The sequence below is a fragment of the Larimichthys crocea genome, chromosome XV, assembly GCF_000972845.2.
Source record: "Larimichthys crocea isolate SSNF chromosome XV, L_crocea_2.0, whole genome shotgun sequence".
Lineage (NCBI taxonomy): Eukaryota > Metazoa > Chordata > Actinopteri > Sciaenidae > Larimichthys > Larimichthys crocea.
Window position 1 is genome coordinate 22,498,350 of NC_040025.1, and position 26,075 is coordinate 22,524,424.

Genomic DNA, 26,075 nt, shown 5'->3' on the forward strand with positions numbered 1-26,075 from the left:
ACTTCGTTAGAATCTCTGAGGTCCTTCTGTTAGTCCCGAAATCTAGGCTTAAAACCAAAGGTGATGAGCCTTTGTAGTTGTGGCACCCACCCTCTGAAACTGCTAAAAATTCAACTGTTTTGTAAGCACATAGTGCTTACAAGTGTTTTTACCTTCTGTGTAGTTTTGATAGTTGTTTTTTTTATATTGTTATTTCCTGTTGTAATTTATTAGTGCTTGCATTGTACAACTACGTCTGGTTTCATAAAGTGCTTTATAAATAAAGTTTACTTATTTTCTAAAAATACATTTTGGTCCAAACTCATATTTAGCTGCTTGGCAGAACTATGATTGTAGTGTCGCAACATGCACCTTTTTTTTTTGAGTCACTGATCGAATGATTTCATCATGACAACGCAGTGGAAAATTAGCAAACAACACTGAGTAGGATAACATATGCAATATCTGAAATCAGTTTATTCAGGATAGTGACAGTAGATAGAGACAGAGGGGTGAATATATGTAGTAAAGTGCACAGGTCTGACTCAAACCTGAGCTGCTTTAGTAACTCAGCTGGGTTATGGGTGCACCCCATTCCTCATCTTTCTTTAGTGTGTTCACTCATTCTGAATAGCTGTACCAAAAATAATTAATTTTGCCCTCCATCACAGATAATCGAACTTTGAAGAGGAAAAATAGCATGCTAGGAATGAGTGCACCTCAGCCATATAATCATCAGGATATTCTATTATTTGCATCTGATGGCAGTCTATTTTCAGCCTGCAACAGAGATGTGTGGAGAGGAAATGAGTCAAATAGCTACACTGCAGCGTTTCTTGTATGGAATAGGCTCAATTTCTTCTCCTCATACACTTCTCCTTTTCCTGTTCATCGGCTCTCAGACAATCAGCTTTTGATCTCTTTTACCTCAGTGTCCCTCCATTTACCTCGTCTGTATTTTCTCACCTTCGCAGCCTTTGGCTCAAATCATTTCTCAGGCTGTACAGGAGATAACAGAAATTAATTTGGATGTCTGAACCTGGCAGTAGACAACCACATTTTTGGGTCTATAGTTGTTAAAACATTTTTTTTTTGACAGCTATTGCATTATGTGCCCCACACTTCACAGATATTCCACATCTTATCTGATTTTCTCAGACCAAATTAAATCTTGTCTTGGCCATAAGTGCTGTTCACAATTGATTTTCAGTGTAACCCTTGAAAATAATACATTTAATTCACCAAGTGGGATGAAACTTTTCTACCATCAAATAATACATTTTAAGTCATTTTTAATGCTACAGTGACGTGCCAGTGCAAGTCAATGGTGTCTCATACGTCTGCTCTCACAGTATGTAACTTTGTCCTCCAGGTACAATCTCCTTGCCAGAAGTACATAATGCTTTACACCACTAAGTCACACGTCACAAATACATATTTGTAACTGTCCATATTTATAACAGTGGTATTTTTGTGTTGTCTGTCACCCAGACATGACATTGTATTAATAACAGTAAAGTTGGATTTCATTAACTTGAGTTGAGATCTATATTATCAGTCTATATTATCAGGATCGATGGAACTGCCAGCAGCTCAGTCAGTCACAATCAGTTGGAGATGTGTGAAGACCAGTGTGTTTCATTTTAGGTGACAACAGAGGACAACACACACAACAAAAAGAATCTGGTAATAACCTGACATGACCAGACATCATTGGTTAACTTGGCCTAACATAAACAATGTCAACAGCAACTTGTATGAGCACGAACAAGACAGATTTTTTAAAAATGCATATAATACATACTGTATCTTGTGGTCCTTCAGTCAACGGCATTGATTGACTTTGCTTTGAGTGATGCTTCAAAGTCTTCGTGGTAGTGGTAATATTCATATGGAATCTTTTTATTTTATATATGACTTTTAAGGTGCATTTCAAGGAGGTCGAATAATCACATAGATATGCTATCCTGGAAAGCTTCAACCAGTTGAGAAATCAAAATTTAGCTGGTGACTTGTCTAGGGTGTACCCTGCCTCTCGCCCAAAGTCAGCTGGAATAGGCTCCAGCCCCACTGTGTGGTTACAAATAATGGATGGATGGAATAACATTTATTTTGTTGTTGTATAGACACATGGTGTTCATTCAGTTAGGGTCATTGATTAACTATTGCTTTCCACTGAGTCCTCCAAAGGCTCTGTGATAGTGATGAGCAAAAGCCTCAAAAATATTAAATCATAAAACTATATTAAAAATAGAATAGCACGCTGTTCTGTGCAATATACTATATATTACTGAGGCCTCAGTAGTCTGAGTTACACAAAATAGTGGGTATCATTATTCAGTCAGTCATCTGTAGGTTTGTTGTTGGTGTTTTGTCTGACAAACCTACATATGAGCATCAGGATTAATTAATTCAACACATTTCATCAAGGAAACACACCTTTGGAAGGTCACACATCATTTTCTAAGACAGACTTTAATCCAAAAATGGGCAAAGATGGTGCATGGAGCTGAGATGGGCCAAATCAAGCCTGGTTGCTGAAATAAGCCACCTGTGATTGCACCCACCTGTCACTCAAAACAGTCACACCCTAAATTATGCACAACTTTAAGCCTTCACTAAGGGATAATGCCGCTTCCATTAATTCCTTATTATGGACAACCTGAAGGGCATTATCCTGCTTATACCATGATCCTTTTACCAAGGAAAAAGAATTAAGACCACTTTTACCACAATTTATATTTTCATGCATTTTGCAATCAAGTTTTTTATAAGCCATAACTCTGTTTCCTTGGTAACACCTGGAGGTTTGACAACTAACCTGGAACAATCATTACCATTCCATAAGGTTCTTCTGCAATGGAAACATTGTTAACTGCTGCAGTAAATAGGATGGCAACTGGAGATATTTCTGGTCTGCTCAATATAGACCCCTTTGGCTCAGCCAGGGAGGGGAGTGGGGCCTCATAGAGATTCACTTACCCAGTCACCCTGGTTATAGATGCTATCAAAGATGATGATGCCAGTGTATAAACCACTGGACGTCGGGCCTGTCCTCAAGGCCAAGATGATGTTGCAAGATTGCAGAGAAGGGTATTTTGAGCTGCCATTTTGTTTGAGCCTAAACTACCTTCCTAAACTCAAGTACACCTTTGAAGCACTCCACTAGGTTTGGAGCTTGAAAGTAATGGACTCTCCTGGATCAGTATTAAAGGCTATCAGTGTGGTGTTACAGATGTGACATGGTGAGGCGAACAGGATGCAGTTTTCCATTTTTGTCATCTTGGATTATTCACATTTTTACTGTCACCATTGCACAGATCCGCTCTCCTACAATTGTCCTGCTTGCCTTTCTATTAAACTACCGTGTTTTTATTAATACCCGTTGTACTTAGTTATTAGTAATTCAGGATATGCGCTGAAACTACAAGTACAAATTGGTAAAATATCATTACTGAAAAAAGCTTTCTTTCTTTTTTTTTTAGTTTGATTTGAGAAAAAAAACTTAGTAGGAAAGTTTTGTTTGCAGATGAAATTTATTTGCTTCTTGATAACACACAAATTGTGTGTGCCAGTCTGAAAATTATTTTTAGACCTTTGATTATGTAATCTGAATCCAATATGACTTCATCTATTAACTCATACCGAAGGACCCGACAGTGACTGGAACAAAATGAACACAAGAAGTCTTGTCTGGGCTTGATGTGGGCCTCTCAGAAAATGGTGCATCATGGAGTTCACAAGCACAACCATGTTCACTGATAACACTGTATCAATAATGAACACTAATCTAAAGCTTAAAACTATTGAATGTATTTACATTCATAGCTTTCTATTAGCAAAGAGGGTAGCAGCCCTCATTAGTGTTCTCTGATCTAGTTAAAACCAAACGGCAGCCTTGCTGGGAAATGAAGCCAACGTGCAAGTGCTAAAAACTGTGTCCAAACTCGAGTGTCCACTTGAGGCTGGCTACTGAAGTGAGTCAGTCTCCATTAAACCCCTATGTTAAAATGTCCAACTTCACAGCAGAAATAAACATGTTTACAGCCTTTTAACATAACATTAATGTAACATTGATCCTTTTTTCTGTTTGTTTGTAATGATGATTCAACCAGAGGAGGGCGTCATGTCCATCTGGGCACTGCTTCAACTGCCAGTCATCAAACATTGATGATATAGAAAATGAACAGGAATCTAACTTCTGGAACCAAAGTAACCCAAAATAACTACTTCACTACACAGAAGGGCACTTACCATGGCAGGCAGCATGCGCTGCAGATTAGTGTGTAGTTACAAATTCCATAGTGCGGTAGCAGAGCAGTTCACTTTGTGCTCTATTTTAGCCATTTAGCTTCATATACCCCATGAAAGTTACCGGGGTCAGACTTTATCGTACTCAAATGTGGCTACAGCCTTTATAGAATGAATCATATTGCACAGTGAGTCACACCTCAGAAGTGATGCAGTGAAGGAACACTGTACATTTCTTTTCTTCACGCTGTTTGCTGTGTAAGAGGTTAAATGATCATAAAATGATACTCCTTGTTTACTGGAAATTATGTGAAATTCTAAAGTGATACAGTTAGAGAAAAGAGAAAATGCTTACTGTGACACTGTGATTTTTTTGTTTTATGAATCCTGTTCTTGATCTTCCACACCCAGAGCAAAGTATGTCAAGTCCTTCCAGACAATTCTCCATTTCATTTCCATCTCTTGAAAACAGGCGTGCATAACTACTCCTGTTATTCTAATCGGAGGCTGTGTGCCGCCATGTGATTGGCTGATCACCGATGACTCACTTCAACAGGCTGGTGTGGGGCTGGCAAGAAGAGGGTGGGTGGGTGGATGGATGGGTAGGTGGTAGTGAAAAGGGGGAGCAGGAGGCGTGAGTAAAGGCTTTCTCCCACAGCTTGTACGCCTGTAAGAATTGTTGTTGTCAGAGCACACTGTTTTGTCACACACGTACACACACCATAAATACTTGCAAAGGGAGTCAACTTAATCTATACACACTTTCTCACTGTTTTTCTGTTCCACTCCCCAGCCATGGTTGCCTGTAGCCAGACTTGAGGAGAGACACAGAGCCTGGAGGAGGGAGAGAAAGAGAGAGAAAGGGAGAGAGAGAGAGAGAGAGAGAGAGACTTGTGCTGATCACAGTCTGCAGCCCCCAGCCTTCCCTCTGTCGCTGCTGCTGCTGCTGCTGCTACAGTACGTGTGAAAGACAGAGAGGGAGAGGTAGCAGAGGCAGAGCTGGTGTTTGTCTCTGAGATTTGGAGAAGGAGGAGAGCCGTGTGAGCTGTGCAGTGCAGAGCAGAGACAGCCGATCCTCTGGTATGTGTCCAGTGTGAGTGACTCAGTCCAGTCCCTGCGCACCTCTGAGCTGCCTCGCACACCAGGACTCTGACAACAGCCACACAAACAGGTGAGTCTCAACAGCCTTGTGATGAACTATTCTCTGTAGTGTATAGTTCTAATTTGACTTGACTCTTGATGATATGATTATTCATGTGATTTTTCACTGGCAAGTGTGTATCTTTGCTGTAAAGTTCTCCTTTCAGATAAGGTATATCCATCATTAGTTGTATGTGTATGTGACGGGTGGGGGTGTTGTTGTTTTTTTACACGTATGTCTGCATGTGTGTTAGTTGTTAGGTGTGAAGGCTTGTTTACCTCTTGACTGACAAGTGAAAAAGACCACTGGGACTTAGGGGGGAAGGATTGCCTCTGATCCATCTGATTTCATCCCCATATCCCCATGTGTAAACCCATGTGTCAGTGAAAGAGAAAGTGGGTGGAGTGGGAACCGTTTCAGCTCTGCTACTGTTACCTCAGTCTTGTTTAGAAACAGAGACAAAAAATAAAATAAAATACGATGAAGACAGTGCCATCTCAGGTTCTTTAAGCGGACTAAAAGATTGTGCATACATGTGTGTGTGGACACAGTAATTTATCGACAACTGTCAGGAAAATCTGCAGGTTTTTACATTTTAGATTTAGGCTGCTTTTCTTCAGCTTAGTGTGAGCCTTTTGTCTCAACTGCGCAAGAGAGCTGCTGCATCCATCCCTACTTGTTGTAGCACTGACAGGATGTGATCACCATAAGATTGAGACAATATTATCACTTCAGAGTATAATCCATTACATGATAAGGTTTACATACATTACAACATTCTGGCATAATTTCAAAAATAGAGCTGACATCAAATCATAGATCCGTTTAATGAGCAATGTTATGCGTGGCTCTTTTGTCTGTCATATTACATACAAAGGACAATTTGTTCTTAATTTGGTATAAAGTTGTAATTTTGAATGGTAGATTTTGTGTCTATTTTAATAACATGTCTGAACAGTGTTGAATTTGTTATATTTAAATGTTTGTTTTTTTCCATGACTGAGTCCAAACTTCATTTTTATCATGATACAAAGCTTTCTTCTAATCTACCATCTAAACCACAACATTTTCAGCACCTCCTCCCCCTCCTCCTCCTCCTCCTCCTCCTCCTCCTCCATGTTAGTATGTAACACTTGTCGCTTGTACTGTTGCGTCCTGGAATGTAATTTGGGTGTAACAGCAGCTCACGAGTGTTTTCCTGCAGGTCGGTCCCGAATTATGTCCTCAAGTGCACAACTTGTTGAATGTGACTTCACTTCTTTTTGAAGTTTGAAGTCTGTGAAGTAAGTCTTAATCTGCCGTGAGTTATTTCAAGCCTGCATGATTTGCGTACAGAGAGGACAGAGAAATATGAGGCTTTGAATAGCACCATATGGCTGAATGAGATTTCACATAGAGACATTGTCAGTGTCTAGATGGTTTAAACCCCTGAGCCATGACCGTGATCTGGGCTGCCATTGAGAGTGAAAAATCCCCTCAGTGTTTGTCTCTTTTACTGTGGATGCTACTGTTGTTTGCCTCTGACTGTCAATCTGTCACTGACTGTGATGTGGAGGAATCAGCCCCAGCTCCACATTGACCCTGCCACATCCCTTTATCACCCGTCCTTCAATATATCTGTCCCCCACATCTATCCATCTATCCCTTCATGTTTCTCCCACCGGGTTTTTCGAATGTTTGTCTCTTCACTTTCACCAAGCACATCCTTCCTCCTGCCCCCACCCCCCACCCCTCCGCTCTGGTCGCCACAGAAACGGCTGATTCAGGAAGGGTGGGCGGGTGTCTCAGAGCTCTTGCTGCTCTGCCCCATGCGGTGCTTTCACAGTACATTTCTGCTTCTGTGCTGCTTTTATGGCCCTGATATGCTGACAGTTCAGGTGGCTCAGTCAGATGTTATACAATCGTATCAACTACACAAAGGCTGTTTGTTCACTTCCCTCAAAGGACATGTTTGGTATTTAGAGTTGCATCGCCATTCATGTTCAGTTTTTTCGTTTGACAACGGTACAAACACAGGCAGCTTCTTCATCGCTCGCTGGTGCTGGGAATTTTTTTTTTTAAAGGTTTACTTTGCTCATTTTGCGCAGACGTTATTTATGATTCTGACGTAAATGTCTGTCTCTTGACTCGTCTTCTAATTAAGTGTTGGGTTGAGCCTAAGAGACCTATTTTTGTTTAAACATATATGACACTCGGGTCGTAGTCACACTGTGTGTTTAGAGACTACACTGAGGTGATTAATAATGTAATATACCGTGACCAAGTCATTTAATAATAGATATGCTGTGACCTTTCTCTTACATAAGGTGGATGAAGCAGAATGAGCGTGATGGCACACAGGGTTGAAATAAATAGATGGAAATGAAAAGAAAAGTCTTGATAAATTACCCCCTTCTAAACCGTGTATTACAGTAGACCTCCCACTCAAAAAATAGTGAGTGCCAGATAAAAGATTTGCTTCTGTAATTACAGCTGAATTAATCAGATGTGGCTTTTTGTTTTTTCGTGTTGTGGTTTTATCCATTTTGTTGCATATTTAGGATAGCTCTGGTTGCCATGGTGATAGTTTGTACAGTATCTTAAAACACTGCCTTTTCAGAAAGGCTTTTTTTTTTCTTTTTTTTTCCTGAACAGGAAATGAAACCTGTGTTGCACCACAATTCCAAGCAGGACCCCATGAGCTCGTCCTGTTGTGCCAGATTAAATTAAAATGGGAATTTGTATTCACTGAGGAGGTAATGGCGAAGACCAGCTCTGTCTAAGTTGTTGTGCTCCCACAAAATCAAGGTTTTGGTGTTTTTGTTCTCATTGCACAAACACATTATTGGTCAGAATCTTTCACATTACCTCTGACAATATAGCTGCTGCAAAAAGTTACTTGCAGTTAATATTATTTGGCTATTTATTTGAATGAAGAGCATCTAATCACTGTTGGTTCTAACAACTCTTTTCTTCGTTATATTTCAGAACAAAAACATATAAATGTATGCAAGCTGCAGGGGGGTTTTCTACCCTGCAGTGTTCAGCCATTACAGTCAGTGGTGACGCAGCCCGAGACTCACACAGCACACTGCAGACCCATCACAAGACACAGCCAGAACAAAGAGCACACACTGTCATCTAAGAGAAAAATGCATCATGGAAGATAAGAAAGAAGTTGCTTTTTTAAAATACATCACAGGATTGTAGATTGGGAGAGTGTAACATACACTATGACGCCATGTGCTGAGACCCTGAGTGACTCACCCTGCTGCTTTTTAAACCACTGTAGTACTAGATACCACAGGTGGGACTCTTTTAGATCACTTAATGCCGCTTTAATGTACGCATTCACTCTTTCATGGTGAACATGTGAGGAACTCACAGATGAAGACAACCATGACGTCAGGTTACTTTGTTATGTGACCTTAGCCTTACTTAACAGTTCAACAAACCCTAAAATAAACCACCAAGGTAAGTTCATAAAGGAGAATACTAAAAGCTCACTGAATGTACATTAGAAGAAACAGTGGCGTAGCATAATAATCTGGACCCCACACATACATGTATGCCTTTCCCCTTTTTATACATCCAATGTCACACCTACAAATAACCGAATCAACAAGTAAACACATGCATCTGTAGTTATTATAATATAATCAATAATGATGCGACTATACTGCATCTTAAGAAAGTCTACAAAATATGAATTATTTGCATATTTCAGCCCTCTTTTCACAACATACTGTAATTCAAGCTTTCACGTTGAGGTATTAGAACATAGTTTTGTAGGACTTCATTATACCCATAGTGTAAGACGACTGTGGAAAGTCATGTTGCAGTCTCTTATTGTGATTCATATTATAAATAACTGAATAAGACTTCACTTGAATCATGTTTTATTTGCAGAATTAAGGTGAATTAGTTTCAAAGTTGAAGTAGCAAATTAAAAAAGAACTTGCTATCACTCTCAAACTAACTAACTCGGTTTAATACAGGGATGTTAAATAATCATTCTATTTGTTTGAAGTTATTAAACTTTTCTGATACTGCTAATTATTTATTTGCTCCTGTAATGTTTGTGAACACAGCAGTAAACTGAAACACTACAATGAACTGATCATATTTCAGAAGTCATTACTTGAGAAACATTGTTCATCACAATCATATTAAAATTGTATAATACTCATACAAGAGGAAAGGTACTTTTTATTTGTTAAGCTACAAAATGCGGCATTTTACTTATAATATAAACAACAAACAAAACAAACTTTTAATCACAGAGTTTTTGAGGACCTTACCATGTTGGGGCCCTGCGTACTTAGTTCCACTATTTGCCTCACTGCTCACTGCCTTCCTGCCCCGCTGTCACACTGTTGCTCCAGGATAATGGTTTGTCTTCAGAGGGTGTGACACAGTGCTTTAAACCAACTAATGCCGCAACACAGATAGAAGCAGTAAATAACATTTAGGAATCACAATGAGGAAAATAAAACTGTCTGTGAGAGAGCGAAACAGCAGCAGGTATCCTGCACTGTCACATACTTCTAGCATCAATCTGATTTACCATAATAATAAAGAGGCACAGTCATGAATAATACAGGTAAAACCAAGCTTTAAATTGTCTATCTGGGACTTGAGTGTATAAATAAATCCTCAGCAAGCCACAGGATCCTCAGCCACAACTTCTTCTTCTCCTAAAATGGATAGTAATAAAAACTGTTAAAGGGTAAGTCTGATGATATTCAACATTTTTATTACTGTCAGCAAATCCCATGAAAATCCAAAAGCAACAGTGGATTGATCCTAGCGTCTATTATCTGTTGAGCCAAAGCTTGATTCAGGTCATCCCGCCGTGCTATATACCTCCATTATTCTCAAAAAAACCCATCAATGAGCCACAGTGCTGCACTGGGTGATGTGTTCCTGCATTGCCATGAACATGGGCAGTGTAGTTTATTTTAAGTCAGTCCTACATACAACATCCTGCTGCTGCAAATACTCACAAGAGCACCAAATCTGCAGCTGAAAATACTTCCCAACTAAAACAGCATTCACTCCCCTTTGATTACTGTAATGTTTGCTAAAACAGTGACCAGGACATTGTGTATCCTTTCCTATAAACGAAAGCATACATTCATAGTCCCTTTTTTACTCTTGCATCAGGAACTCAATGACTTTGGAGCTGAGTGCCACAGGCAGGGAAGGAAACTCGAAAAGTACTAACACATTCTGGTCTTTTAATAGGATTCTCTGACAATGACAAAAAGGCAGAATATTGCCAGCTTTAACCTTTAAAATCCATGATTAAAAACCACCAGGATCTGTAAGAAACTTGCATCTGACTCGAATCATGATGAATGTGATGTTAAAACACTTAATTACACTTAAATTATTCAATAAAACCCTAGACTTGTCTCCCCCTCAAACAAAAGTGTTCACACCAAAAAAACAAATGCACACAGTTCAAGACAAAGAATGACTAGCATACCTCACATGTAAGCATGTAAGTATTAGATATCTTTGTAGTTTGCTCATGCAATGTAAGGGGGCAACAAATCCAGATTTGGGTGTACTGTAAAACTCTCTGCTTGTGTAGGGACATCGTTCCCCTTTGCTTTGGTGAGCAGATTAATTATTATTGAGTGTTTCTCCCTTTATTCACTTTACTCTTACAACATTTAGCAGCCACAAAGATTGATTTCTCCAATAAGCCGGACCTGTCTCTTAACTGAACTGCTCTGGTGAAGAATTGGGTAATGATTGAGTGTTGAGGAAAATCACCACAAGGCTACAAGGAATAATGCAGTTCTTTGGTCATCTTTTCTGTGTCTGAGTGAAAGGTGACTGTATGTTTGCTGCCCACAACCTCAGAGGAACATAGTCAGCTCAAGACACACTGAAAGGTGATGAATCACGCTCTATATAATGTTTGAGGTGCAGACAGCTTGATTTGATTTCCACATGGAGTGAAAGGTGAATATTTGGCCTCCAATCGGTCGTTACCGCAATCAAGCTCCTTTTGAAGTGGATCTTGGATGATTCCCTGCGGCTGGCTTCTGCCTGATGACTAATGTTCTCCCAAGCACCATATTAAAGTCCCTTAATTGGTTAGAATAAACCAATCATTAACTTGCTCATTAAAGCTCATTGTAGTGCTGAGACCACTGTGACTCGATCATGGCAAACTTCTGTAATTGTTCCCAAAGCTGAGTCGTGGTCCTGTCAGCAACGTTATTCAGGACTCATCAACACCAACATCCTGACTCACTTTGGTTCTTTAAAGATTCCTCGGCACTTAGTGTCAGGGTGTTTCTGCACTAACCTCGCTGTTCTGGCCAAAAATTCCCATCTGGACTCACTCTTCCTGCCATCTGCTCCTCTGCTCTCTTATTGGCCAGTCCCTTTTGACAGCTGTAAGGCCTGTAGTTCAAAATGGCTCCTGCACACTGTAGTTGGAAGAAAAGAAGAAAGGAGGTGAACTGGAAGAATAGACAAGGCGGCTACAGAGGCGTAGAGATTCATAAAGCTCCAGGTTTAAACTCGATTCACCACAGAGCGTTTCTTTAGCACTGTGGCACTGTGCATCTCAGCAGTTTCCAGCCAATCTCTGTGTATCCTAGAAAGTGCTGACTGGCCTACGATAGGGATCACTAATAGAACAATATGCAGTTTATGCTTAGTCAGAGAAAGACTGTTTCCCTTAAATTAAAAGTTACATCCAGTGAGGAGTTGAGAGAAAGAGAGACAGGGACAAACGAAGGCTGCTGTCATAGTGCAGGTGTATGAATTATTGCCAGGGGACAGTGACAGCAGAACGTAAATGTTGCTGCTGCTGTTGATGCTGCTGCCGCCACTGCTGCTGCTGCTGCTGGTGTTGATTGTGATAGTTTGGCCTCACTGACTGATGGATACAAGGAAAGTTAACTCTAGGGGGATCATCTGTGGTGCTGCTGTGCCCTGAGGTTTAATATTCACTCTGTCCTCATACTAATGGCATCATTACTGGGCTTCTGAAATAGCATTTTCCTATTCTCCAGAATATGTAAGCATCAGTTTGAAGTGACGTAACATGCTTCACATGTTTCACATGACATCTCTATCTTTATACCGTTAAGGTGCTTATAGAAGCTCGTTCTGTGTTATTTTGTTGACCTTAGACATAATGTAGCATTACAATGGGTCTTGTACTTTGCTGTAAATGTATGGCTACATCTATATATGGATTTCTTTTATCATAACATGGCAGCAATTATAAGTACCCCACAGGTCCACAGCAAAATGCTCCTATAAGAGCTGTGTGAATAATGGTCACCTTGTAGAGCAACATATCCCAAGCATATTTTAAATCTTTACCTTTTGTTGGCTTTGTCATCCTTTTATAGTCCAAGGCATTACATGATGAATGGAGCACACACAGTCTGACTATAGTTAGTTTGTCTTTAGTTTGTCTGGCCTGTACTGCAGGAACACAGTCAAATGGTGGACATTGTGAAAGAGGACTTGTGGTGTCTGTAGACATAAAAGGCTCCATCTAAGGTGACAAAAACATAACAAACCTTGTTTTGAGATGATTATTATGATTGAAATCTTACATTGGACCTTTAACATAAAGAGCTACCCGCTTAATGTACCTGGTGTCTATGTTTATGCAAAAAAAGTAGTTAAAAATGTACAGGATACCCTTCACTGTGTCCCTGTGTCCCTATTAGCTCTTCTGGAAGGATACTTGCTCTTTGCTGAATCCAAAAGACATTTTACCAATTGGAACGTTTTTAAAGATGGCAGACCTCAATTGATTTTCAGGTCACAGAGTAACGAAAAGACAAGGATGTATAAATAAACAGCTGGAAAGAACCTGATATCACCCCGATGTCCTGGATTCAAATCCAGCAGGGGGCTTTGCTATGTGTGTCATGTCTTTTCTTATATTTCCAGTCTAGTTCAGTCCTTTTAGTTTCAACTATTGTAAATGCAAAAACTTTTAACATGAGAGACATAAAGATTTATGATTTTACAGTTGACTATAATGCTTTGAGCTGCTTTATACAACCCCATTTCCCAAAAAGTTTGAATTTGATGCCAGCAACACAGGTTGTAATATAAACAGTATTATTTTTCAACTTTCCAATTCTATCTGTCTCCACAAATCAGTCTCCTGACTTCATCTTCAGCCCTTTTCCACTCTAATGCAATTCAGGACGCATGAAAGCAGTGTGAACAGTGAAATATATTGTTTCTCTTGTCTTATATTTGAATGAGTTTTCTATCTCGGCCAAAACAATTTATGATTAGGATTGTATGCCCAATAAATCATGTCAACAAACTATTTGTATTAGGTGGAGGAGATTAAGCTGTCTGTGAAGCTGCAGCATGATAACATTTTCTGTTTAGCACTAAAGATAAAGTAGAGCATAGGATGATGGGGATGTCAGGAGTTTTGCAGGTTGCAGTTTGGTCATAAAGCAAATAAACCGATGGTAGTTGATGGGATTACCAAAATTGTTACAATATCTGTGCCAAATATTATGACAATCTGTCCACTCAAAACCACAACTGTTAAGGAGATCACTAAAGGTATTAGGTAACAACCTTTTGGTACCATGAATCTCTGTAGCACATTTCATGGCAATCCTTCAAGTGGATGTGGAAATATTTCAAGCAAAGTAGTCGACTGACTGACAGACGTCATTACCACCCAAAATAATCATCAATAATGGAAAGATTTAGAAAATTTGCTATTCCCAATTAAAGTTGATTTAATTTTAAATTTTCTAACATGATAATTTATGTTCTATATGTAAATGAGGAAATTACCACTACACCCTGAAGATGATGTTTGATCCATTAAATCTTCCATTCCTATGAGGCTGCAGTGGAATTACTCCACAGACCAAAATCTTTGGTTTCCTCTTATGAGCTCTGCGTCACTCTAAACGGCTTTGACGAGATGAGAATGTGATGCAGGCAAAGCTGTTAACTATTACACCTCCTTTGTGAAAACCACACACAGAAACACACTTAAATACTTCTAACCAACAGATCCTCTCCATTGCTGCACCACCTGCCTCTCATCAACGCCCTCATCAAGCAGAATAAGATCACTGTTAATCCACTTGTCTCAGCCCATGGCATACCAACAGGGCTCCCACTGCATGGCTCAGCTGTTCCCTTAGGGCTTCCCAGTAGTCTGGAGTAGGGAAAGGCGCTCACAGCCTACACACTCCTTTTTTGCCTCTACCTCTTTGACTTTCTTTTCCCCCTTTTCATGCATCTTTCCTCTTCACTCATATTGCTTTTACGTCCATAAAGGTCAGGATTAGTGCACATACAGGAGATGTCCAGTAGTGCAAAGTTTTGAAGTATACTCTGTTCTTACAGTTCTTACAGCAACTACAATTTTATTTTGACTTATCTACATTTTATGCTACTTTTTACTTCTCCTTAGAGGGAAATCTACTTTTTGTTGGAGATTAAACCACTCATCCCCATCTTTTTGGCATGTGACCCCACATTTCAGATGTTCAAAAACTGAATATTAGAACTTTAGAGTTATCTTTCTTCCCCAAACCATTAATGATCCCATGACCCATCAGATTCATCTTTGGGATCCCGACCGGATTAAACCACCTACTGTGACTCTCTACAGTTTAAAGTAGTTAAAACTAGCTTCACCTGGACAACAGTAAAATGCTGCTTTATAGTAGTGCATGAGTGTAATCGCGTTCACAGATTACATTTTTCTACCATAAGTAGTTATTTTGTCACAGTTATTTTTTGATATTTTATCTACAGTTTCCTGATAATATTTCTATGCTTCTACTTCAGGTTTTGAATAGGATTTTTACTTTGAATGAGAGTATTTGTTCATCTTTGCATTGGTACTTCAAGTACTTCTTCTTCCACTGGTTTGTCTTTTATTTGATCACCCACCTATTCCACTGTGTGGTCAGTCAATGTCGTAGTACAACAAATCATGGTTCCCTCAGTTTGGTGCTGATTTGTATTTATTCACCTCCACAGCTCCCCTGCTAGCTCCCTAAATGTTTCTCTGATTGTGTTGTGTTGTGTTATCGATGGCGGCTACTGATGCCTGCCCTCTCATCTGGCGGGGGAGTTCACATAAGTAGGGGAGTTATGGGAGTTATTTTGGCTGCAAAGCCTTCCAGAGGACCATCAGGGGAGATCCAGTACCATGGAGGTAATTGAATTTGAGGTTCAGCTAATGATTTTTCCAACAGCAGGGCATTCCCTCCCCTTCTTGTGGGCTTGCGGTGTCATGCATGGCCTGCACAGAGCAGAACAGGCAAACCCTAAATCATTCAATAACAGCTTTGGAGAATATAAGTACCTCTTACTCTTTTAACAGGTGTGATTTAATAGCAGTTGTTAATCCATACATCTACAGAGCTTTCCATTATGTGTGTATGTAGTCTTATAACTTCGTTGAACAGATGTTAAACTTGATTCATTACCTTTGGACAAGAGCTTCATTCTTAAAAACCAATTAGGGGATAATGAATCTCAACAAGCTCCGGATACTGCATTATACATTCACATATTATTCATTAGACAACTAATTATTTTTTGTTATTTAGAGTAGTATGTCTTTAACTACTGAGGTTTGACTTTGATTTGATTGTTAAACAGTTAAGCCAATACTTTTATATGTTTTTCACTGTTTTCTAATAAGAACCTGTTGAGTGTGGACTTCTCTAATTATCTTTCACCAGAGCAGTGAATTACATGTTTGATCTCTCCCCTTATAATCTACCCCTAAAATGTCAGACTGCAACATCTCAACCTCAGGTTATACATTTATAGTAAGTTAAGAGTAATTAGCTTTAACATCTATGAGAATGGATTAATAGTTAAGTATTTCTTCATTATATATAAGTATGAAAGTAGGGTAAGATAAACTCTGTCAGACCTCATGTTGTCTTTTGCCCCCAGACAGACTGACTTTGAAGCTGCAGTTAAATTTGAAACCTGCCAAGTTCAAGGCTGATTGGTTTCCATTTGTAGTTCAGTCAGGAAGAGACTTCTCCCCTCGGACGTCTTGTCTCCTCACCTCCATTGTTATCCTTTTATCCTTTTTATGTTGCTCCCCATAATCTCCATCTCACTTTCTGTCTTTTCTTTCACCAAATCTTGCTCCTCTATCTACTCCTCGATTCAATTATAATATATTTATTTCTGACTGCAGCTTGAAAGCAGCTCTTATCACAAAATGAGTGGCTATCATAATTGTTCCTCTCATCCCACCACGGCTCAGCCCACCTCTCTCTCTCTCACACACACACACACACACACACACACACACACACACACAGTCGTCGTCCCTGGTGTTGCTGGTGTGCTGTAACCCATTTAGGTGCGACATCTTGTCGTTGCCCTTCAGCTGCACAGACTCACCACTAATGGCCACCAGGTTTTTCTCATTAGTTAATTATGTTTTGTGATAAAGTCTAAAGCTTTGAGCTGTTAGCTGAATGGCTCTTAGGCTAATGGTAACTGATCACCTCTGTACACAGACCAAAATTGGCCTTTTTTTTTTTTTTCCACTTGTTGCATTGTCATCATTATTCCTGCATCATTCATTCAGCCCCACAGACAAGCTGGTATTTTCCTTGGTGAACTGCTGTGAACTTTTCTGCAGCATCCCATTGCAGCGTGGCTGAGGTCAGAGGCCAGGGAGATAAACGGGCTCTATCAGAGATAATGGCCCACTCGTCTATATGTAATAATACTCTTACCAGTAGCTGCCCAGTATCATTTTCCTCTCCGCCTGTTCCGATCTTCCAGTCATGGAGGTGTAACTGATTCACAGATTTACTAGTTCTGAGGAAACACCTGCAACAGCTTCAGACTGTCACGTACATCCACCGATTTGTTCTTTTCACAATCTTTGTCTGGCTTTGACTTGATTTATTAAGATCTCATCGATTTGTCCTATCTCATTGTCCGCTTCTTTTGTACCGTCACAATCAATTTATAATTCTTTGTTCGCTTTGGAACGACTCTGGCGTGACTCATTACATGTCCATTGTTATTTGCGTCGCTGCACAAAAGCACTGGTTTTCAAAAAAAGGCTGCAGCAATGATGGAGGGTGTCAAATGAATCATGTCTTCAGTGGCTACTCTCTCCACTGTTTAGAATTTGGATTGTTACCCAACTCTCCATAGTCAGTATTGGATTACCTGTCTTTGATTTTCCACTACTCTTTCTTGATTTTTCTGTTCCCATAGTACACCATTTTGTAAGCACACACTGAGCTATCTGCTACGTTTTTTGTTTACAGCACAATGATGCGTGAATGTGTGGTGCTGAGGCAATATTTTAAGCTAAGCTCAGTCTAGTACAAGCCTCTTAGGTTGCCTTAAGAAGAGATTTGCTCGTTTCTCTAGTTTGTACCGCACATACTTAACACATACATACATAATCACGCTACCTCACCTTATCTGTACTGACAAAGCGGTCTGGGGAACAGGGGCTCAGGCAACTCATCTCCAGACTGATCAAAAGACGTCTCTTTCATATACACAACATTTTACACATGCATGGAGAGCAGTAAATGCTTCCCATATGGCAGCATCCACACATTTGTCAGCCCTTCTGCGTTGGTTTAAAAGAAAAAAAAACGTTTGCGGCCAGTTCGCTGCCAGTAAAAGAGAGTTTATGGAAATATATTGAGATTTATAACATTGTTTCTGGAGAGAGTGCTGAAATTGTGAAATTCACACAGTGCTGTCACGTCGAAGCCAAGTTGGTATCAGTCATAGATGTCAGAAAAGAAAAAGGCTTTCTTTACTTAGTTCTAAATGATTTATCTATCTTATAATTCATCACGTAAGGAGTGTGTGGATACTGGTGTTTCATGTGTGCCATTGTGAGTGCTGGCATTATTCATGAGTAGTGTACCTGTAGGTCCCATCATAACAGGGAGGTGATTACAAATTTAACTTCATTATATCAGCTTATTTTCATGCGACACCAAGTTCCCCCTCAGGATCATACAGTATTTGTACTGCAGCATTGTACTGCGCATATTTCAAAAGCCAATAAAGTCCAAATTTATGCAGTTTTATTTAGTTGTGGAGAATTTATCAAGGAAGGAGACAGCATCATTTCAGCAAGTCCTCCAAAACAGCATACGTTTATGTTCAAGTGACAAAGCCTTCTAACAGCTGAAGGAATTATGATGGAGGAGAAAAGGAGGAACTCTGGACATTATTATAGAGAGAGCGTTAGAGAAGAGGTTGAGATGGATGGATAGGTCAACAAGATATTAGACTTTAGCACAGGAGGAGTGTTGGTTTCTTTTAACCTTACGTGTCCCTTGTTGATGAGGATCACCCTTAACAAAGTACGTACTTTACCCAAAACCGTGATCTAAATCTAACCAAGCCGCTTTGTGCCAAACGTCATAGAAATGAGATTTGTGATGGTTTGGGAAGGCACTTGCAAACGATGTCTCCTCACGGGGACGACAGATCAAAGAATGCCTCTGGAGTGTGTCGACCAGTGATGCCTATTCTGTCCTTCAATTCGGACATCAAAGAAATATTTAAGCATGAAAGCTTGACATTGTTTGATGGGTTTTTTTTGCGAAAACCCCACACCTTGCAATACGTGGGAGAGAGGAGAGGACCTAGTTTTTTGAGCCATTACACAACTCAAAAGTTACATAATAACCAATAAACTCTTCATCACAGAGTAAGCTGCAAAATAAAGTAGTGCTTTGATACAGCCGTAAAAAACACAGCAGACTTCCCCATCGCTCTAACCCTGGAATCCAAAGAAGTAATGGAGCAATCTGGCGAAACAACAAGCAATTTAAGGGGGTTGAGCCCTTTTCCCTCACAGCATCAAGACAACTTAGGGATGTGCCCGACCTCTAACGCTATGCCAAGGCTTTCAGTGCTTTTACTGCTTAAGTGTTGTTGCATCACAGGAAAATGGCCTCAGCTACCGTATATGTGTGTTCAACTCCTCTCTGCTGTGATGTTTCATGTGAAGAGACCAGTGGGAGGACGTGTAAAAATGCATAGCAACAGACTCTTTCTCTCCTGTTCACCCTCACACATGCTCACGCAGGCACATTAACACACACACACCCGCACACACACCCGCACAGACAAATAAATACACGCCTGCACAGATATAGCACACATGCACCCCCCCCCCCAAACACATGGCTCTGTGGAATAATAATGGTCCCATATTAAAGATTACACCCTCAGGCAAACCATGTAAATGGCATCACACAACAGGAATTAGCCTCAGTTTGTGAATCACCAGCAGCAGGCGAGGGAGAACATGCGCCGCTGCCCGCCCAGCTGCGCTCCTAACACAGGTCATAAGCTCGGTCTGGAAACTGATCCCCTGTTTGTGTGTGAGTGTGTGTGTGTGTGTGTGTGTGTGTGTGTGTGTGTGTGTGTGTGTGTGTGTGTGTTGCCATTTCAGACTCCTCACTGAAGCTCACTGCTCTTCAGCCTTGTCTGTCATCCTATCTGATCACGCCTATCTGCCTGATCATTTAGTGAAATCACAACAGAGACGGAAAGGCTTTACGAACGCAGGCAGTATCCATTTCCCTCGCTGAGATGCAGGATGGTGCCTGTGCAGCGGTGTAGAGTGCGATTTGCCTGTTGAAACCCTGCAATTCTATTTCAGGCCATCCCACACACAGTGGGAGAGGAGCAGAAATGTGTCACCCTTTAATTACAGCTTTTCAGGTCCTTGTGAAATTTTGTGCATCTGTAGGTAAGAGATTCCTACTTTGGATTTCAGGAACACACCTCCAGCAATTAGCACATCAGGGACATGAACAGTAGATTATGTATGTGTGTGTGTGTGTGTGTGTGTGTGGGGGGGGGCACAAGAAAATTTTGTCCTTCCAGCTATTGATGACAACACCGCGTGAGTGAGTGATGTAGACGGCCAATTGGAGTGTGTGTTATGTTCCCACTAATATCACCAAATATTGTCACCCATTCTGAGCTTTTCTCAGTCTGTTCTGCCAGCTGAACTGCAGAGCGTTATTCCTATAGGGTCAACCCCTTTCAATTAATTTCTTGTTAGTCCTGATCCAAATAAGCTGCAGTAAGAATTTAATCCTCATAACTGGATTATGGGCTGATTGGAGCTACAAGAGAGCTGTTTGTTACTGAAATTAAATGTTAAATAACTCTGGATTTGATGGCATATTGACAGCTAATCAGAACCGATCATTTAATGAACGGTTATGTTGTTTAAATCAGAATCTTGTTGTTGCAAAAAGGAGGAGAGCCATTAAACACACACACCTCCCCTTCTGTGCGCATTAAGATTAATAAAACAGGATGGAGGAATGAAGGACACTGAAGTTGCCTGAAAAGCTGATTTTTTTCCTTCTTTTCAGCGATAACTTCAGTCGTTTTTATTATCCATCCTCCTCAAACAGACACAAACTACATTGTCATCTGTTGCATCTGTATTCCTACATTTAGATAAATGAATAACACATTTCCTGTCGAGCCTCTCGCACAGTTGCTATGTTGTTATCGAGTTTCTCCCTTTCATTACACGGTACCATATCAGAGAGTTGAGCGAGGGTTACTGTATTTACTCATGTAGCCTGACTCCATGGCGACCGGTCTCGTGCCATTATCCTGCAAGGAGGGTTACTGCACTCTGGCACACTCGTTCCCTGCTGTGAGAGATAATTCCCCCCGTCATTGGGAAGTTTGAGGATTGGGAATGTGTGTAGGCAGTCTTTTGTGTACGTGCATGTGTGTCTATAACCTTTTATTATTAATTGAGGGTAACTGTGAGCACAGCATGGAAGGGGAAAGAGGCCAAGGGTTGACATTTTGGGCTGTTGTAAGTCCAGTAGGGAGGCTTACACACCAACGTTAGTGGATCAGTAGGTTACTGTTTCAGTCCTGCCCACAGTGCTTTGTTGTGTCATTGTGAACCTGCAAAAACACATTTAAATGTTTGTGAAAGGACAATACATTGTGCTCGATTTTATCTTCCATTTGTTCGAAGTCGAGATTTGTCACAGTATATTTCTGCTTGAGTTCTGGGAATGTTATTGAACACACTCTGCCCAGAATGTCAATCCAAACTGCACCCACTGAGCCATTTGAATGCATCAGGAAACTGGTTGAGGTGAAGCAGACGATGCCAGATTTCATCCATCTGTTGTCCTGTAAAATCGATTATATCATTCGATTATGTAAGTGAGGAATGAGATGAGCCAACAAATTAGTTTCATAGTGTAGCACTGGGAGACAGCACGATGGGAGCCCTGTACCAGTTGACGAAACCGATATCAATAAAAGGATATCAAAGCATATCAGTTTAATCAACCGTTCTTTGTTTTATAAAAGCAGAACTATAAGCTGATAATATCCAAATCCTCTGGTTCCACTTCAAAACACCTCTGGGGTCTTTTGTAGCTGTGAGAGGCACTTGGGCAGATAATTACCATTACAAGTGCTCCAAGAATGCTCAGGATAATATTAGTGCTACAGAAAAGGTGCATGTTTTTCATCATGTATACTGAAAAAGCAAGTTGAAAGTAGAAAGAGATTGGCTTTAACAATAAAACAATTATTGCAGAATATAAGCTGCTAATGATCTCTCTACTCTGTACTGTACTTTTGTAATGTACATTCAGTGGTATCAATGGTAATGACCGACTAAATGAACAGGGCCATGCTAAAGACAGAATTCATGGAACAATCCATTATAGAACATCAAAGGCATTCACTTGCTCAATCGTTTTATGCTCCTAGTCAAACATTTGCATTTCAATTTTTCAACGAGTGACCTTTATGTACTGTGGCATGTGTTTGTCTGCCACAATTCTCCATGTCTCCCAGGGGAATATTGTTTGATGTTTTGCAGAGTGGGCCTCAGGGAAAACTAAACCACTACCACTTCTTTAACATTAGTAGCATATGTTTAACCACAACACACACACACAACACACACACAGTACACACACTGGCACTGGCTTAAATATTTCATCGAATGTGTGGGATCTTCAAGAACGTGATGCTTTTTAAGAGGTAAAGTGCTGCCATTACCAATAAAGAGGACTGAGTAACATGCTGTATCTGATTTTAGTTGTTTCAGTCACACAGTTAATAGGTTATCAACAGTTTTTGCTACATGAATACAGCCCACAACAGGCAAAGAAGATTAATTGCTCTGTGTTGGAATAATAATTCACACACACAGTGTTTGTTTACAATGAAATAATTGCCTACAAACAGCACAGAGATTAGCTGACAACCAAAAAACCTGTTGAGATGATTAGTATCCTCTTTTGTTTGGCTTTTATGCGTTAAAGGGGACGCAGAAGTGAGCACAATCGATCTAAAACTCTCCACTGGGTTTTTCAAATCAAAGCTTGTTTAGTCTAATTTATGAATAAATTCAAAGCACTGGCTCATCTTGTTGATTGGCTGTTTGAGTGTGTCTGTTTTATCGCCATATTTCTGTTGGAATTTGTCAAGCAAGGGAAATGCTAATTACTGCAGACATGCTGTACAGTAGTGATAGATGAGGTGATTTCAAAGTCAGCTTTGCATTATTTGTGCCATCATGGAGAGATTATAATTGTTCATTTCGACTGGTATTGCTCTCACTGTGAAGAGTTAATAGAGCCTTGGTCAGGCTCTGTGCTTCAGCCGAGCACCTCCTCTCATGTCAGCTTTTACATAAATAAGAGCTTTTTCTCTCCATCACTCCCTCTCTTTCTCTTTCTCTTTCTCTCATGCACACCCACACAGAGCCTGTCAGAGGCACATGAGGATGGGAGGAGGAAGGAGGGAGGTGGGTGAAGCATGACACGTGAAAAAGGAAAAGCGTTGCTCTTAACACTGCATCTACAGTTCTCTATCTATTGTTTCTCAATATTTCTTCTCTCCGCGCTTCTGTTTCCTGATACCTTATGCATTCAAGCGTATTTTCTCTTGCCAAAATTGGAGCTGTTGTGAATTTATACACGGAGCCTCTTCTCTTTGTTCTCAAAATTACCCAATTACCCAAGATCTTCTCTCCTCTGGCACAGAGATGTTGATTAATCTCAGTTAATTTATGTGTAAATTAAGACACTGCTAATTGGATCTAACTAGAAAAAGAGGCAAACTAAAACAGTTTCAGTGATGGTTTATGATCTGTTATGCCCACAAGCATGTACATTACCCATTATATAACCTTGCCACAGTGCATAAGAAGAAGAACACAAGATTCATGCTTTCACAAAGACAGTGGTCAAAAGAAACATATATTACAAGTCTCTAAATGCCTCAACTTTATTGTTAAATCAATAAAATCATACATTTCTTCAGACGTTAGTAAATGGGTGTTGTTCAAGACTTTGCACACCAATCGGTTGCCATGGCAACTTGCAGAGTTTTTCCAACTGACCTACAGTTGGCTGACTGCTGCCTCACCGAGGTACGGTTTGGATGAGTTCTCCACTGTGTACTAGTCGCTGCACCTGGTTAAAATAGTACAGGCTAATCATCGGTGTCAAATAAGGACACGTCTAACTAACTAAAACAAACTCTATATTCACAAGCCAATCATTTGAGCCTGTGATTATTTGAGAGGCGTTGAGTAGGCACAGATTCATGAATTACATTGACCTAAAAGCAAGGTACTCTGAAAGCAGCTGGCTGCCTTCAAAAAGGGTGACGAATTATGAAATCAGTGCCTATGAAAAGGATTCAGCCCTTTATTTGAAAGTTGGCATGTTTCATTGTTGAAAACAAGTAGATGTAATTGCTGTTTCAACACTGATCAACAGATAATTATAATAATAACATTAATAACTTTATGTATATAGCACTTTAGCCACCATAGTTTCTCCTACACACTTGGAAGGATAGGGTAAGGTGAGGGGTATTCAGTAGGTTGCATCCCAGCTCAGAGCGTGGTGGGTCTGGCCGCTGCCTCTTCAGCCGCGAGCTGAATGACATTTGGGTACTTAAACAAGCCACCTGTAACAGCATCCACCGGTCAAACAGGGTGACCTCGCTGTTAATTCTGCATAACTTTAAGCTGTAATATAAGTTAAACAGGTAGGTTAGGTAAACATTCAGACTCAGTACAGTTGTCATGAACGGGGGAAATTAGCTATAGAGACCAAAACTGTTTTTTGTACCAGGCTGTAAACATGTTTATTTTTGCTGTGAAGATGGACATTTAAACATGGGGGCTTACAGAAATTGATTTGTCCTGTAGCCAGCCTCAGGTGACTGTTCAAGGAACTGCAGTTTTGGCACTTCTGCACTGCACTTCACTTTATAGCCACAGAGTTTGCTAGTATGTTGCTTTCCTGTGTGTAGCTGAGACAAAACCTAAAGAGCTCTACAAGCGACTGGATAGATACAAATCATTTTTAAATCACTGAACATCCGATGAACATTCAATCAATCATTAGGAAATGGAATGAGCATGTCCCAGCGGTAAATCTGCCTCAAGCAGAGAGTGACTGCAACAAGGAGACTAGTGAGGGAGGCTACTAAGGAGCTACAAGCTTCAAAGGCTCGGATTGGAGAGTCTGCATACATTACACAGTTAATCAAGCCAAAGTCATTTTGTCATTCGGTGGTCTTTTTCTGTTGATCAGTGTAAAAAAAAAAAAAAAAACTCATTAAATCTACTTTGACTTACTATTGTAAGACAATAAAACATGAAAACATTATTTTACTAGTTAGATCAGCATGTGAATGTGCAGGCAGACCATGTGACAGTATGTGACAGTTTTACTGTAATAATTCTGATACAATTATTCATGCCTCCAGTATGACCCCACAGAGAGAGGTTATCATTCCTCCTCACATCACAACGCAATAAAAAGAAAAAAACGCTTCAAGTCATAAAATGCAAGATTTGTTCCTCCTGAGAGAAATGTCGAATATTTTTCAGCTATTCTGTGATATCTGAGGCACAAACTGACACCCAGAAAGTGTCACTGATATCATTGATGCTAATTAGGATGTCATTGTGGTTTAAAGGTCAAATATTGAATGAGACTGGGGGGAAAGTCGAGACAGATTTCGGTAATGATTGTAGACCACATGTACAGCAGCTTTTTATTCCAGCCATTCACTCCTCCGGGTGATTTCACTGATTAGTTCCTCCTATCTGTTTGAAAGAGTATTGATCGGTTGGAAAGAGTACGAGCAATCTCTCGGTCCTGGAGGGCACATGATTGCCTGTATCTGCTGTAGACCTGTTAATAACAAGACCCTGATCCTTTCACAGCTGCGCACAAACACACCAATCCCCTCCCTCAGCTTTCTGGTTCACATTCTGGTAAAGAAATATATTTTATTGAGGACATTAAATCAAATAACTTAATGGGTATTACTAAAATTGTGTCTCTTGTTCTTCTCCTACTTTCTCTATTGATACAGTTATTTAGAAGCATTTAAACAAAACAGAAAATGGTTCAGATGAAGCATGGATTAATTGGAAAGAACTGATTGTCCTAAATGATTTGCTATAATTAACTCTCAGTCGTCCGCTCTGTTAAGATGCAGGAGTATTCACCAGTCTATGCTAATGTGGCTGCATTAAATAAATTAGAAAACAGAGAACAGAGAAATATTTTTCTCCCCAAATACATTACCACTTTCAGAAGCATGAATTACCCAAAAGTCTGCCTCCTCCAGGAAACAGAAGTTCACAACTTGTCTCTCCTCTCTCCCTGTGTTG

General features: G+C 40.1%; 1 protein-coding gene across 2 annotated transcripts in view; it reads left to right on the top strand.

Moving 5' to 3' along the window:
* Window positions 1-4,907: 4,907 nt before the first annotated feature.
* The window catches only part of LOC104927906 (prickle-like protein 2), a 33,793-nt gene continuing 12,625 nt past the window's right edge, over window positions 4,908-26,075 (top strand). Inside the window, exon 1 of one of the 2 annotated variants that reach the window (XM_019267762.2) lies at window positions 4,908-5,401. The gene's annotated coding sequence lies outside the window, so the exon portion shown is untranslated. The remainder of the gene's footprint in view (window positions 5,402-26,075) is intronic. The other variant, XM_019267761.2, reaches the window with a different exon arrangement.